General features: G+C 36.0%; 1 long non-coding RNA gene across 17 annotated transcripts in view; it reads left to right on the top strand.

Annotated features, from left to right (window-relative positions):
* LOC309660117 overlaps positions 1 to 9,463 on the top strand; it is a 187,477-nt gene extending 178,014 nt beyond the window's left edge. For 2 of the 17 annotated variants that reach the window (XR_014263143.1, XR_014263144.1), the window contains one exon: positions 4,321 to 9,463. This is a non-coding gene — a long non-coding RNA (uncharacterized lncRNA). The remainder of the gene's footprint in view (positions 1 to 4,320) is intronic. The other 15 variants (XR_014263146.1, XR_014263147.1, XR_014263148.1 and 12 more) reach the window with 11 other exon arrangements.
* Positions 9,464 to 15,088: the final 5,625 nt, after the last annotated feature.

Below are 15,088 nucleotides of genomic sequence, written 5' to 3'. Positions count from 1 at the left end.
TGGATTTTTTGTAATGGTAAAATTTAGAAATCATATAAAAGATATAAAGAGCATAAAAAACAATGAGTTGAATAGTACAGCTTAAAAATACCTCAAGCATAAATACAGTTAGTTTAAAAAATTGTATCTCACATATTCATAATGATAATGACAATTACCGAAGCCTTCTTAGATATCGATAGATATCTTAGATATTCAGCATCAATGAATTTGATATTCTCTGAGTATAACATAGTCAGATTAGAAGTTGACAACAAAATATGGAAGACAAATTATAGAGATGAATAGGACAGATGGAGGGTTGATTGATGGATGAATGGTTATATTGGGTGGAGTGGGTGGGTGGATGAACGGATAGATGGATGGATAAATGGATGGATGGATAGATCGATAGATAAACAGATAGCTACAATTTCTATCAATTTGTTTTTAAAACAACACAGTCTTCCAATTAACTCACTGGTTAAAGATAAAATTAATACTATAAGCACTATTACAGAAAAATTATTTAGAAGTTAGTATGTTACATTTCAAAAACTGTGCAATGTGGCTAAGACAGTTATTAAAATAAAATTAACCTTCAGTATATTTATAAAGCACAAACAAAATGGAATATTATTGAATATAAACATTCCACACAAAAAAGTTATGGAAGCAAAAAATTCTAACATCTTTAAAGGTTTTCATAGATTGGTGATAAACATTTATTTTCAGTCTACCATGTTTCAACAGAAGTAATTTCATTAGATTAAATAAATATCATTGCCAAAATTTGTTACAAAAAATATTAATGGTAACCTAAATGTCCTGTAATATCACATGATCATGCTACACACACACACACACACACACACACGCACACACACACACACACACACACACACACTCTCTCTCTCTTTCTCTCTCTCTGTTTTCCAATGGCTTGTGAAATAAGGGCAGCATATTTACTTTCTACTGCATTGTTTTCATATGTGTTAATTTTCTTATAATTAGAACATAGTACTTTCATTATCAGGATTTTAGGGTAAACCTATTTATTATAAGGTAAGAAACTCAGTTGAAGAAAACAAATCTTTCTCGCAAAATGGGGAAATGCTGACTTAACTTTAGAAAAAAAATTTTTTTAATATGCTACTAATCTTAAGATCTCCTCATTTACTGTTCCAAGGTTTTTAAAGGCAAGATGAATTATCCTAATTACATGAATATTCTTTTCTGACTGATGCTGATGGAGGAAAGATGACACAAACTCAAGAACCATGTTCAGCCACTGCCTGCAGGGTCCTTCACCAGAGCCATGTACACAGGTCCATCTTGGTCCATTTATAATAATGTAAAACACCACACTCTAGCCAGAGAGTGGGATATTTTCAATTGGGTAAACTTTTTGAGTCGAATAAGGAGGTGAGCAACTTGCTTTCAGAGAATCTCCACACCTTCTCTTGGTTTCTTAGGAATGTAGTTTTCTCTTTCACCTATAAGCAGTATTAGAATAAAATAAATGAGATTCCCCTCCTGTTTTAATGCAGTTCCTTCCTCCTTCTTTTTTGGTTATTGTATTTTGTTTGTTCTTATTTTTACTTTTCCCCAGGGAGCACTTAATGCTTCCAAGGACCTATTGGTAAGCACATGAGAGAGAAATGGGCTTTTAGCAGAGTAACCCAGGTAAAAATCAATGCCATGCTTTCATTCACAGCACTTTCCTAATGTTTTTCACCATAACTTTGTGAAAGTTCCATCTGGGAATTCTTTTTGTTTAAACTGGATGTGCTTTTTCAGTGCCAAGAATGACAAAGGTTAAACTAATGCATCCAGCTGTTTCCCACATGCTAGGCTTAGAGAGGACAGTGTCCAGCTTCTTTCCCATGCTGATCCCGCCCCTGGGCTCTTATCTCCTCCCCCCCACAAACACACACACACATACACACACACACTCCCACAATGACAGGCTCTGGCTTGGTCTCAGTGACCTGGGGTAACTGCCATGAAGCAGGTTTTGATAAGAGATAGGATGTGTGATGGTTCCCATCAAACAAAATTGGATTCAAAATACACTGCCCCCTCTCATATATCAGGTGTAGCACTAAAGGCATGCCCGTGACCATCTCATCAATTTCCCAATTACCTGTTTAGGGAAATACATCAACAAGAGACAAACACAACTTTGAAAAGATAAAGAAAATCCCCATGATCAAATTCCCAGCAGGGTCACATTAGTAAACATCTGGTAGAGGAAGGAATTTTTGGAGTCAGGTTTTTTTTGAGCCAACATCGTATTTTTTTTAAGTTCTTCATACCATGTGTCAGATAGATATTAGAGAGATAGATAGATGATAGATAGATAGATAAATAGGATAGAGAGATCATTATATATGTATGAGAGGCTTTTGGATAGTGTGTTACGTTGAATAACTGCAACTCCCCCCCGCCCTGCCACAAAATACCTGAATGCCTAGAACCGGTGAATAGCTTATGATACATGGCAAAAAGGGGCTTTAAAGATGTAATTTGAGGCTACAGACATTAAAATTAAGGGAATTATCCTGATTACCTTAAGAAGCCCCATCTAATCAAATGGGTCCTTAAAAGCGGAGAATTTTCTCTGGCTGGTGTTGGAGAGATGTGGTGAAAGAGGAAGGCAGCAGAGAAAGAGAACTTACAAACTCCAGCATGCCTTTGCTGGTTCTGAGATGTAGGTGGCCACTATGGAGGGCTGGAAAGAGAACTCGAAAAGAATGGCCAGTCCCCAGTCGACAGAGAAGGAAGTGGAAACTTCAGATCTAAATTCAGCCAACAGTCTAAATGAGCTAGGAATTGGATTCTTTCCAACTGACTCAGGTGAGGAACCCAGATATCCTGATACCTTGCCTTTTGCCTGTTAGCCCCTCAATATAAGGAATAATGATGCAGAATCGTGGTAGGTAACTGAACTTGGGGCCCCAAATCAGACACACCCAAACCTAAATCTTAAAAATGAATATCTTAAATATGTCACTTAACATTCTGTGTGCTTCCTGTTTTCTCTTCACTCATGAAAATCCACATCATAATAATCCTTTGGCTAAAAGGGTGGGTATTCAGTAAAAGAAGAAATTCATGCAATTTCTCCTCTCTTACATTTTTAGAGTTTTGTTTTAAGGGGAAGCAAAAAAGATATGCAAATAACTAACTTGATAGTGACTTAAAAAATTCTGACATATAGCATCATCTTCTTTGAAAGCATCAACTATAGTAACATGATGTGAAATTATCTTTGTGTGTTTTGACTTCTCTTCCTCTGAGTAGACATCTTCCTCTAATCTAGGTAAATCTGGGAACATATCACAAGCAAGGAGCATTTCATCAGGGAAATCAAAGTTCTGGAAATGTGCAGTGGAAAATAAAATATCTTTGAATTGCTTTTATTTAGAGACTTCCATAAAGAATTTTTCCAGCCACCATCATTGATTTTAAGATGATTGAGCTAAGTTGAAATGTTCTGGTCAGAGCGTCAGAATAGCCAGGGTTGTTGTTAGGCCCCATCTGAGAATTCACTGTCTCAACATTACAGGAGAACTGAATCAGATTCAAAACTTGTGTCAAGCTGTCCCTGCAGCTCTGAGCTCATCAGCTGATTGCGGCTGGAATTTGCAGGCTGGTGGAAAGCCGGGAAAAGAGAGCAGTGAACTTCAGAGTGTTCTGTAGCCTAGAGGAGGCCTGCCTTTGATAAGGGTGGTGGCATGGCAAACACTTTGCTACCGACAATCTCGAACCAGCTTTCTTGCCATCATTCTGCAAAACGAGGCTCAAGGAGTTCAAACTGCACCATTCAGAATAATTAAGGTCATGGAGGACTGATTTTAGAAAGAGAGATTAAAGTAATTTACATGGGTTACTTGGCTCTACAAACATGAAATGAGAATATGAAAATTATCAACAGATACTTTAAAGGTCTAAGTTATGAGGAGGGACATGAGAACATTAAGTAATAAACAAAACATGATGATATGGCACTCTATGCCTAACTAAAGATAAATAAGTGTAAGAAGCTAAGTCATTTCAAACTTAAAACCACCTCAGAAAATGTACACAAAGCATTAGCTCTTTATTCTCCTATTAAGGAAAGGCTTAGAGTAAATAATCAGGCCCTTCTAATTCTTAGTGTCTCTGAGATGGTCTAAAAAATGCAAACATAATGCTGCTTTTGAGACTGGGAGACTCTGTGTAGGGACCAGACGTGTGCACTCAGCATGTAGCATGGGTAAGCCAGGATGCATTTTGAGGGAAAGCTGATTCATTATACCCATAGACACTCAGAGAACTCTCTCTTGGTATTTCCAGACAAGCTGAAAGCCGACCCTGTCAATTGGCATCATCATTAGCAAGCTACTGCCGAGAAAGAGATCATGTGTCCCTGGAAAGGGTGTGCTTCATCATTTCCCCCCAAACTGGATGGGAAAGAAGATTCATCTCCCTCCTCATTCTGTTCCAATGCAAAATTCATCCTTCTGGTGAATTGGAGGATCTGCTGATGTGAAAGTTTGTTTTGTCCTGACTTTCAATAATTTCCTCAGCATGCAAAAGGACACGTTAATGCTGGACAACAAAACCCAATAGGGGGTTCCCACCACAAAGCAAAGTTTCATGACCACATGTCCAAAAACAAGTTTTTACGTCTTCTCCCTCCTCCCAAGAGTACAATTCCATTGGTTACGACATAAGCCACTAGGGAACATGGTGGTTGTTCTCTTGGGTAATCTGTTTGCAAGAACTTGCAAAATGGTCCTCAAATTAGCATGTCACACATTATTTAAATTTCAAGAAAAAAAAAGTCTTTGGCTTCCAAGTAAAGATAGGAGATAGAAAAGAAATTGATTTTAAGTATATAAATGTTTATATAGGAGTATATAAAAATGTTTGTACTTTTACTCAGTAACCTCAATGTTTTTGATTTGGGTTCCTTTTGTTGACCCTTTATGCCATGTTTTATAGTATATGTCCTACTTGTGTAACAGTCATCAGACAAAGGGGCTTTGGACTACACAGCCAGTATCTAAGAATGTTATGTTCAGTTTAGCTCGGTGTTACACCAAGGGAATCCACATCCATCCTCAGTGCAATGTTGTTCTGAGGAAGAGAAACATATCCAATCAATGAAAATATGTGAACATACGGGTGAGTCATCTAATATAGCACTGACCTTAAAACTTAAAAATGAATTGTTTTTAGTCAAGACCGAAAATTTTGATAAATGGAAAATTGCCCTAATGACTTTTCAAGTTAGACTTTTTTGATTTGATAAAGTTGCTACAAATTCATTACCTTCCTCTGAGGTCTTCTAACTCTTCCATTTGGAGAGAAAGAAAAAGAATATTTCAGCACTTCAGAAAGTGGAAACTGAGAGTCACCCCTCTTTTCACAAAGGTAAATGATACTTCCTTTTGAAAGGATCATTATGGTCTCATGTTAGTGACACATGGAAGAGATGACCTCACACTTCACAAATTAATATCCATAGTAATTATAATAACTTTCCTTAAAAGTTACCTTTTATCATTAAACGTCACTGGAAACCAAATATACTAGACTTTATTTATTGAAACGTGTGACTCACAGCACAGGTCCTCATGACGTGTGAGCTCTGGTACTGAGCTTGCCCTGTATTTATTTTTCCTCCCCACCTACACTACGTCTTCATCGACCCAGTTTTTCCTGTCATTATGCATGGATTGTTTAAAAACTGCCCCAAGTTCTTTCCAAAGCCAGATGATTATCTTGTTTCAACATCAGAAATATATATTGTGATATGGTCAGAATTTCATTATTATGTCAAAATATTCTTACCCTGAGACAGAGAAAAAGTTTTGTGGAGATTACAAAATTTCCAGTTACTCTGAAATATGGTTCTTACTATTTCATTGCTCCATGAAGTTATTCATCTCCTTGAAGACAGCAGTTGACTCTCTTTTTATCCCCTGATTGCACCTGGCCCAGAGTTTGTCAATTGCTTCATTTTTAAGATTTGACAGTTATCACATAACACTTGAAATATACCTTTTTTTGTACTTTTAAGTTACTTTTTATGTTACATTCCAAAATATTAAACTGAAAAGAAAAGGTGCTGTACTAAAATATTTTTCAAGTCCTTCTTTACATGCCTTTGCTTTTGGTTACTTGACTTTGATGTTATTGTTCTTCATTTTGTATGTATGTGTTTTGTCTTTCCCAGCATACACATGCTACTGCCCTTCTTAAATGTTTCATGCTCTACTGCCTTTAGAGAATTTTGAATATGTTATGCATTTATATGTTTGAGTCATCACAACTACTATAGGTTAATATTCAAGAAACACATAATCAAGTTAAAGCTCTTCAAATAAAAATTATAATTCTAATATTGGAACTCATTTCCTTCATATACTAACATTTCTGGAAAAAGAAAAAGCTGAGTACATCATTATTCCAGAAAACTTTTACTGTTTTCCAAAGCTTCTTCTTAGAAGACATGCCAAAGATGTTTGGGGTCAAAGTTTGATAAATACTTTTTGAGGGTTGGGTCAGTCTAGTAAAGATTTAAGAGTAACAAACTGCAGCATTTTTGCCGAATTAAGGCAAACCACTTAACCAATTTGGATATCCATTTCCTCTGGTAAAATAAGAGATGGGATGCCTGACCCCTTTCTGAAATCTATTATTTAAAAATAAATAGATGCATGCACTGAGTTATTAAAGTAAGGCCATAATTCTTAAAGTACTTTTGCTTTGGAAGTTGTTTTAAATAAATAGTATTAACTTCAATGGAACATATGCCAAAGAGTATCATTACTATCTTTCAATATTAACCATATTAACAGATAGTTTTTTAATTATAAAATTTTGTGTATAGCGATTGAGCAAAGTTTAACACATTTTTTAAATCAGGTACACTGTTGATTCAAGGAGAAGTTTGATCAAAAATTCTTCCTAAAACAAAGAGAATTACAAATATGACCACAGTTTATCCAGAGATCCTGGGGTTCTAGGAAGCCTACAAATTTAACATTAACATAGTTTGGGGGTTTGGGGGAGGTGGAACAAATTCTTTCCCCAAATTCAAATTGGAAAGTAATTTTGGTAATTGTTAGTAAGTGATAAAATTTCAAAATACATGAAATCAGCTATCCACATTTTGAAATAGAATCACAATATTCCAGGTTTAGGAAAACAGCCATGCACAATAATATCTTAGGACCCAAGGTAGATGCAAATATGAGTCATCCCAGGGCCAAGCACTTTATTCCATGCTTTACAGTGTATGTCCTCATTGTGTAACCATCATCATCTAGAAGGCTCTGCATTACACAGACAATCATGAGAATGTTATATTAGATTTTTGTAGTAGTCATCAGGTTTTTCCACCTGTTACGTGCAAGATCTTGCTGTGTTTTCATTATTATAGTTTAATTTTAACCATCTGATTCCTGTTATATCAAATTACCCACCATTCCATTAACAAACCCCAAATCTGTGTTCTTGTTCACACTATTTGTCCCCTCAGAATGTCCAGATGTGTATCCTACTTGAAGTCTTCTTGACAACTAATCTGAGCATTAATAAATCCCCACCCCAGAAAAACTAATCATTCTTTCATTGATGATATCTTAAGACCTTAAGAAATAAAATCATTCAAAGAACAAAGACAATGCAATGATGTCCTGAGTATTCATTTTTTAGAGTAAACAGAATATTCATATTTTGGCCTCTCTTCTTCATATTATTAAAAATAGTGTTACTGAAGTCCTTTATGTTCTCCTCCCTTGCTTCATTCATATGTGTGCATATCTCCATAAACAATAGATAGTAATGTTTTATAATATTATAGTGATATTATCACAGTGACCTATAATCATCTACTTATACATCCAAAAACCTCTAAAGATTGAAGACCATGAAGTCAGGTTCCATTTTTTTTATATTTTATGCCCAGATACTAGCATATTAGATATTCTATTACAATCAAATAAAAGGATGGATGGATGAATGACTGGAGAATCCATTCATTCTTTAGGTTCTTTCTAACTATGGATTGTGCTAACTACCAAAAAGCCAGAGAGAGGTTATCAAATAACCATATAAATCTGTGAATAATAAATTAAACAAAAGAACTTACTGAAATATATGAAAACCTTAATATTTTGATTAAAACATTAATATTTTATTCATTCTAGAATTTACTTGCTTTATGTACTTTCTTTTTGAGAGACAAAATAGATATGCTTTCTAGATAAGTAATAGAAGTTTTATCATATCTTTATTATAAATAAGTTTCGATATATCTTAACTTTTCCACTAATCCTTTTCAAGTGTTTGGAATCACCATGCTCCTTCCTAAATGGAAAATGCTACTGAAAATTCCATATTGGTGTCTTGGGTCAGTTTCATTAGAAGTAGTTGTAAAGGGACTTCACTGGTGGTGCAGTGGTTAAGAACCCACCTGCCAATGCAGGGGACACGGATTTGAGCCCTAGTCCGGGAGGATCCCACATACCACGGAGCAACTAAGCTCGTGCGCCATAACTACTGAGCCTGTGCTCTAGAGACTGCGAGCCACAACTACAGAGCCCGAGTGCCACAACTACTGAAGCTCGTGTGCCTAGAGCCCGTGCTCTGCAATGAGAGAAGCCACCGCAATGAGAAGCCCGCACACCACACCGAAGAGTGGCCCCCTCTCGCCGCAACTAGAGAAAGCGTGCGTGCAGCAACGAAGGCCCAATGCAGCCAAAAAATTAATTAATTAATTAATTAATTAATTTTTAAAAAGTAGTTGTAAAGATGAAGGTTCAGTTGTAAGAGATTCATTCAGGAAGTGCTCCCGAGGGAGGTCTGAAGGGAGCAGAGGAAGCCCAAGAAAGTGTACGTTTTCAGGAAAATTCCTTCTCACCTTGATCCTACAGAGGGACTCTGGAGTGTGAATTATGCCTCAGGTTTGTCCTGAGTCAAGAATGTGGACTTTGTCCTTTCTGCACCAGTCCTTGATTGTACTAAAGATCACACCAGAGGGAAGCAAATGCCCAGGTCTTCAATTCACTCTGCCTGTGGATAAAGGGCTCCAGGAGCCTAAGAACTGTCCTCTGAGGAAGTCTGTGAGCATATGTCATTAACCCAAAACATACAGAAAAGTGCAGGGGCATATATTCCCAGGAGAGCAATCAGAGAGACCCAGTGTGGAGCACCGACAGTGTTTGCTACAAATGGTAGCCTGCAATTAGTATTAGGTTTATCATTTTTCTTTTAAAATATTTATTTATTTATTTATTTTTGGCTGCGTCGGGTCTTAGTTGTAGCACACAGGATCTTTCATTGCAGCGCACAGGATGCTCTCGAGTTGTGGTGCACGGGCTTCTCTCTAGTTTCAGTGTGTGGGCTCCCTAGTTGTGGCATGCAGGCTCCAGAGCATGTGGGCTCTGTAGTTGCGGCACACAAGCTCTCCAGTCATGGTGCGCGGGCTCAGTAGTTGCAGCGTGTGGGCTTAGTTGCCCAGCAGCATGTGGGATCTTAGTTCCCCCACCAGGGATCAAACCCATGCCCTCTGCATTGGAAGGTGGATTCTTAACCCCTGGACCCACCAGGGAAGATCTTAGGTTTATCATTGTTACTAGATATGCTGAACAATAGCAAACTGGTTATTTTTAAAAGGTACGTTCCTCAAGAAAGTACAATGCGAGTGTTTAAATGATAATGGAAAATTATTTGAATTGACATAAAATATCTTCATGATATATTGCTTGTAAAAAAGCAGGTTATAAAGCAATATGTGTAATACAATCATTAAATTTTAATTTAATGACATGCCAGGAAATTAGAAAAATATTACCAATGGTGGGATGACTTGCGCTATTCATTATTAATTTATTTAAAAATATTTGTATATAAAACGTATGTGTTGCAATATTTTTTATAATTTGATTTTGAAATCTAGCAACTTACATTGTAATCATATGTCATGATTTAGAAATAGATAAAGTGGACATGATTTCCACATGAGATTACATCTTTAAAGGAAGACAACACAGAAGGAGGTAATCCAGGCTTGGTCAATTCTAAGAAGTTGTGGCATAAAAGAGTTTTCCAATGTGTTTTTAATATATACAAAGGCATTAGGCAGTTACAATAAAAGTCACCAGCTTGAGCGATCAGTTAAAAGCTTAGAGGCCGTATATGAGCCCTTTTCTTATAAGAAAGATTCCAGTTCCAAGGATAAAGTTTATTAAATACCTAGCAGGACAATGTTTCCATTAATTTAGTTCTAGAACTTGTTCAGTCCTCCAGTCTTAAAGAAGAATAAATGTTCTTAGAAAATACCAGTGGATACTTAGGAGAAGGTTCTGTTTACAGACACAGTCCTACAAAAGAGGTAAATACATAATGGAGAGAACTATCTTTATAAAGGAACTGGTGTCATATCTAAGGGCATCAAGCCTTTTGGCATGAAGAAGCTGGCACAATCCTGCCAGGTTTTCCAGTGTCACTGGGATAAGTGATTTCAAGTTTTTCAAGTTGAATTAACTTGTATGTTAGGCTTCCTTCCATTACAATTAATCATCTTAAGAAAAAATCAACAACAAAAATAAAGGCAGAGTTTATCAAGACAGCTGGAGCGAGGGGGGAGGGGCAATTAAGACTTTCAAGCTTCAGTTTCTTTCTATGTCTTGGCTCTACATTGGGAACCTTTTCTGTTTGCTCCATTTTCCTGCAGGCTTTCCATTCCTACTGACAAGATTCCTGTAAAATGAAATACACTCTAACTTTTTTATCATCTTTGAGTAGAAAAGATAATATTCTTTTTCTAACAGTTCTCTAAAGTCTAGCAATTGAGTCTCCTTGCACTATGTTGAGTACCATGTCTATTTCAGAAAAATCACTGTGATCAAAGGGTTGCAAAGTGCTGATGTCAGTGTCAGGGTCACATTCTCTCAAAGGGATGCTCTGTGGAATCAACTGCATGCAAGTCCTGTGGACTGAGGATAAGTGGGGGTGGTGAGCAATGGAGGCAAATCAGGATGCTTTGTCCAGAAGGGCAAATGAAACAGCGTGAGCACATATTTTTCAAATATGCTTCCTTTCTCACATGAAATTGGAATGACACTAAAATTCCTCGTGAGGAACATCAAAGAAACAAGTTGATGAGGCAAGGAGTGAGACAATAAGGCATTGTTGATGATAGTTTCTGTTATTTATAAATTTCTAAAAAGAGGGTTAACTATTTTGGGATCAGGTAGACAAATATATCTTTTATTGCTGTTTGTTTGTTTGCTTTAAGAGTCCTGGAGTATGATTCATCTAGGATGCTTTTGTTTAATAAATGTAAAGGAGTTTTCTTTATCAAACCTATCTTAATCTTCATTTCTAAGTTTAACTTAAGAAGTACTATACTTGAGCTCTTGGGTGCTTATTGTAAAGAATAGGTGAAGCATACTACTTAGCACAAGCCCAATTTTTTATGAAATTAGACTTTCAGCGCCACTATTTTTATTATAATTATGTTTTAAAAGATACACACTTTGCCCTTCCATAACTTTTTTCATATATATTCTACAATTACTTGAATACATTGTTAGAGGTTTAATGTTCTAATATTAAAATGATTATTACCATTTGATTTATAATAATTTAGTATATATATTGAGTTTAAATGTGAACTCCAATTTTAACATTATTCTTCCTGTCATAACCAAAAGCAGGTCATAACTGATACCTCGTCCAGACCCAGGTAGAGTTGGCATTAATGGAAGAGTAGAATCAGAGCTACTATTTAACAACATTGAACGCAAATACACATAAAATGATACAGTTGCCCCTCACCTTCATCTCTAGTTTTTTCTTTAGTGGATTAAATGTCAACCTGGCCACTTTCACATCAAACCTAAGAAAAGGGAAGGCAGTTGCTTACTGACTAAAGAAAGATGTTTGATGAAAATATGTTTTTATCCTATAGAGTGATAAAACGTGTATAATTATACATTTCATTAATTGATTTAAACAATCTGTCATATTAACCAGAGGATGTTTCAATTACATGGGCGACCAACATCTGTTGAGAGCTAGATGTAGAACGTGTGCTTGGCTTTGTGTAGCTCTGATAAGAAAGATGTGTAATGCAATTCCAGTGAATTCTTCCATGAAATTGACTATTGTTTTAGGTGATTGAAAATTCAACATAAGGTAAAATATTTAATAAAGCATACATGAATAAAAATATAGTATCAGTAATTCTGAGTGATACATGTGGATGGTTTGGGAAGGAGGAAGATTCATCCATTTAATTCTGTCCAGCAGGAGAGCACTGGGTAGTTAAAATGGTCAGAAGCTATATCAATTCAATGGTAGTTAAAGGAACTGAGAATACATAGCCTAGAAAATAACAGGGTTATTCTACTATCTTGAGATAACCCCTACTGACCTATAGGAGTAGACAGAGACTACTTCTGGGGAGCTCAAAACCACACTGAGAAGCACAGATGAGAAAAAAAAGAAAGGCATACTGTAAAATTTTAAAAAATAAATAACAACTTTATACCAGTTCAGCAATAGAACATGCTGATTTGAAAGTTAATGGGCTTCCCAGAAGTGGAAAGAGTAGATAAAGAAACTTGTATTAATTAATCAACTTGTGCTGGTCTCCATAATCAGGATGTTGTATATACTACATCATCACACTTCCACAAACATAAAGACATGGCTAGTATTACCCTCATTTAGATGAGGAAAATAGACTCAGAGGGTTGTCAACACCCCAAAGCTGGAGAGAAGTACAGTCAAGATGTAAACCCAAGTCTTTGACTTCAAAGACTATTTCAAGCAGAGTTAGGGTGAACACCTGTCAGAAACATCATAATGGAGATTCTTTCCCCAGCTGATGACAAGTAGATTATGGAATCAATAATGTTTTTTCAAACTCTGAAATAGTATGACTTAGGAAGAAGCAGAGGTTTAAGTTTAATTTCAGGCCAACACACAAACTTTTTCAAAGTCTATCTTTAACCATCCCCAGCACTGGTTAATAAAATTACTGGTAAAACATACAGAGAAAATATCAAGTACAATACCATCAGTATTATATACACAATATAATATCACTTATATTGCACAATACCTTGTGAGATATATCTATATAGAGATAGAAAAAGAGAATGAGAGGGAGGGAGATCTCGCCAAGGCTAACCTGCCTGGCATGAACAGGACAGCTTTGATAGGGTTTAGCATTCTTTGAAGGAAATTTTCTTTCAAATGGAAAAGCCAGCTGAGCTTTACTTCCTGGGCATCATGGTTTATAGCTTTGGCATCTTCATATGTAATGACCTCTAAGCTGAAAAAGAATACTCAGAATCAATAAGCCATTTCCTCATCTGGGAATTGACAAGAGGGCAAAATGGTACCCACGCTAGTTAGGATGCACCACTCAGCCTTCTAATGGTGATTGGCAAGGTTCCATGCAAGCTGACTATTGCACCAGTAGAAAGTTGTTTGTTTTGGCCTTTTCTGTCTCATTTAGAGATGGAAAATTCTCATATTTAAGCATATGTAAATGTATGTCATAGACAGTGTTTAAAATAATGGATATTTGCATGTGCATGTGTAAAATTATTTTTCTTACAAGCCATTGAAATCATACCATTTTTAGTCTTTGTTTTGAAATTTAATGAAGTATTTTTCCATCAAACAACTTAATTGAAATTATAATGTGCTCGGGTAACATGTTGGGCAGGGTTAACTTCCTAACAAGGCATTGGGTCTAAACCTGACTGGTGTGATGAACAGTGTATACGGGGAGCCGAATGAGCAAAGAAGGGGACGTTGAGGAACTTGATTAGAAAGGATGGTAAATATTTTAATAATAGTTATATTAATTCTTCAAAAATTTTACTAGAACCTGATTTTTATTTTTCTTCTTGTAATATTTTCTCAACTTAAGCAAAATGTATTTGGGAGGTGTGGAGAAACAAAGAAAAGAAGTAAGGAAAGAAATAAACAGGGCTATTTTCTAATAGCATTTTATTTATGCAAAGACAGGAAAAACTCAGAAATAAGAAGTCTCAGGAACACAAAAATGAGAAGGAAGGGAGTCCAGGATGCCTCAGAAAGGGGAATGTCACTTAAAACCTTTCTCTGCTACTACTCTGATTTAAACCTTCTTTAATGCATGAAATACAATAACCTATTTTCTCAGTGACCCAGCTACATTTATTTTAATTTGCGATGTAATCCTTGTTTATTTTTCAACTGCATTCACAGTGGTTAGTGTCAAAGGACCTCTCAGCATTTCTTCATGTTTATTCTCTCAATGAATATATTAGAAATGGCCAAGCACATATATCTGAGTCTATCTTTCTGGCATGTACATCTCCATCCTTTTTTCTCTCTTATATGCAGAACCTCATTTTTTCTTTGCCAGGGAATAACTCCGCCCTTGTCTAAGTCAGAACATCTGGATCCTGATCTCATGGTCCTTGGAAGATAAGCAAAAAATAAAATTGTTCTGAATTCCCAATGCCTTCTCTAATAAGCATTTTATGAGAATAATAGTCTCTTTGGGGAATGGAAAAATGATTGAAACGATCGCATTCAACCCCGGACTAGAGCTCTAATTAGGAACCATCTGAGAAAGGGGGGCAAGATTGCAAACAGTGCGGGGGTCCTGCCATTTGTGCACAGACTGAAGGAGGGACAGAAAGAATGTCACAGAAAGATGGAAATTTTTGGCACTCAGAAAAATACTTCTGGCAAATTAGCTAAAGTTTTCGTCAAATCACTGAAACAAGTCTATTTGGAAAACATGAAATGCTGCATGTTATAAAATTTTAACAGATCCATTTTACATGCAAACAAGAAAACATCTGCTCAGCAGAAACACCACGGCATATCTTAAAAGTTAGAAAACATGGCTATACAAAGTTGGTATTTTTCCATTTAGAAGAAAAAAGGCAAATTATTGTAGTAACTAGATATTATAAGTATCTAAGCTAATCTAGCTGGTTCAAACCAAATACATATTCAATGCAGTTTCCTTCTTTTAAACGTCAAGCCAGCCACATTTTGTGAGAGAAATGCAATCTGTTGCAAAATGATATGT

This window comes from Balaenoptera physalus (assembly GCF_965194825.1).
Source record: "Balaenoptera physalus genome assembly, chromosome: 4".
NCBI lineage: Eukaryota > Metazoa > Chordata > Mammalia > Artiodactyla > Balaenopteridae > Balaenoptera > Balaenoptera physalus.
Note: the sequence above shows the minus strand (reverse complement) of the source record. Positions and strands in the feature narration are given on the sequence as shown.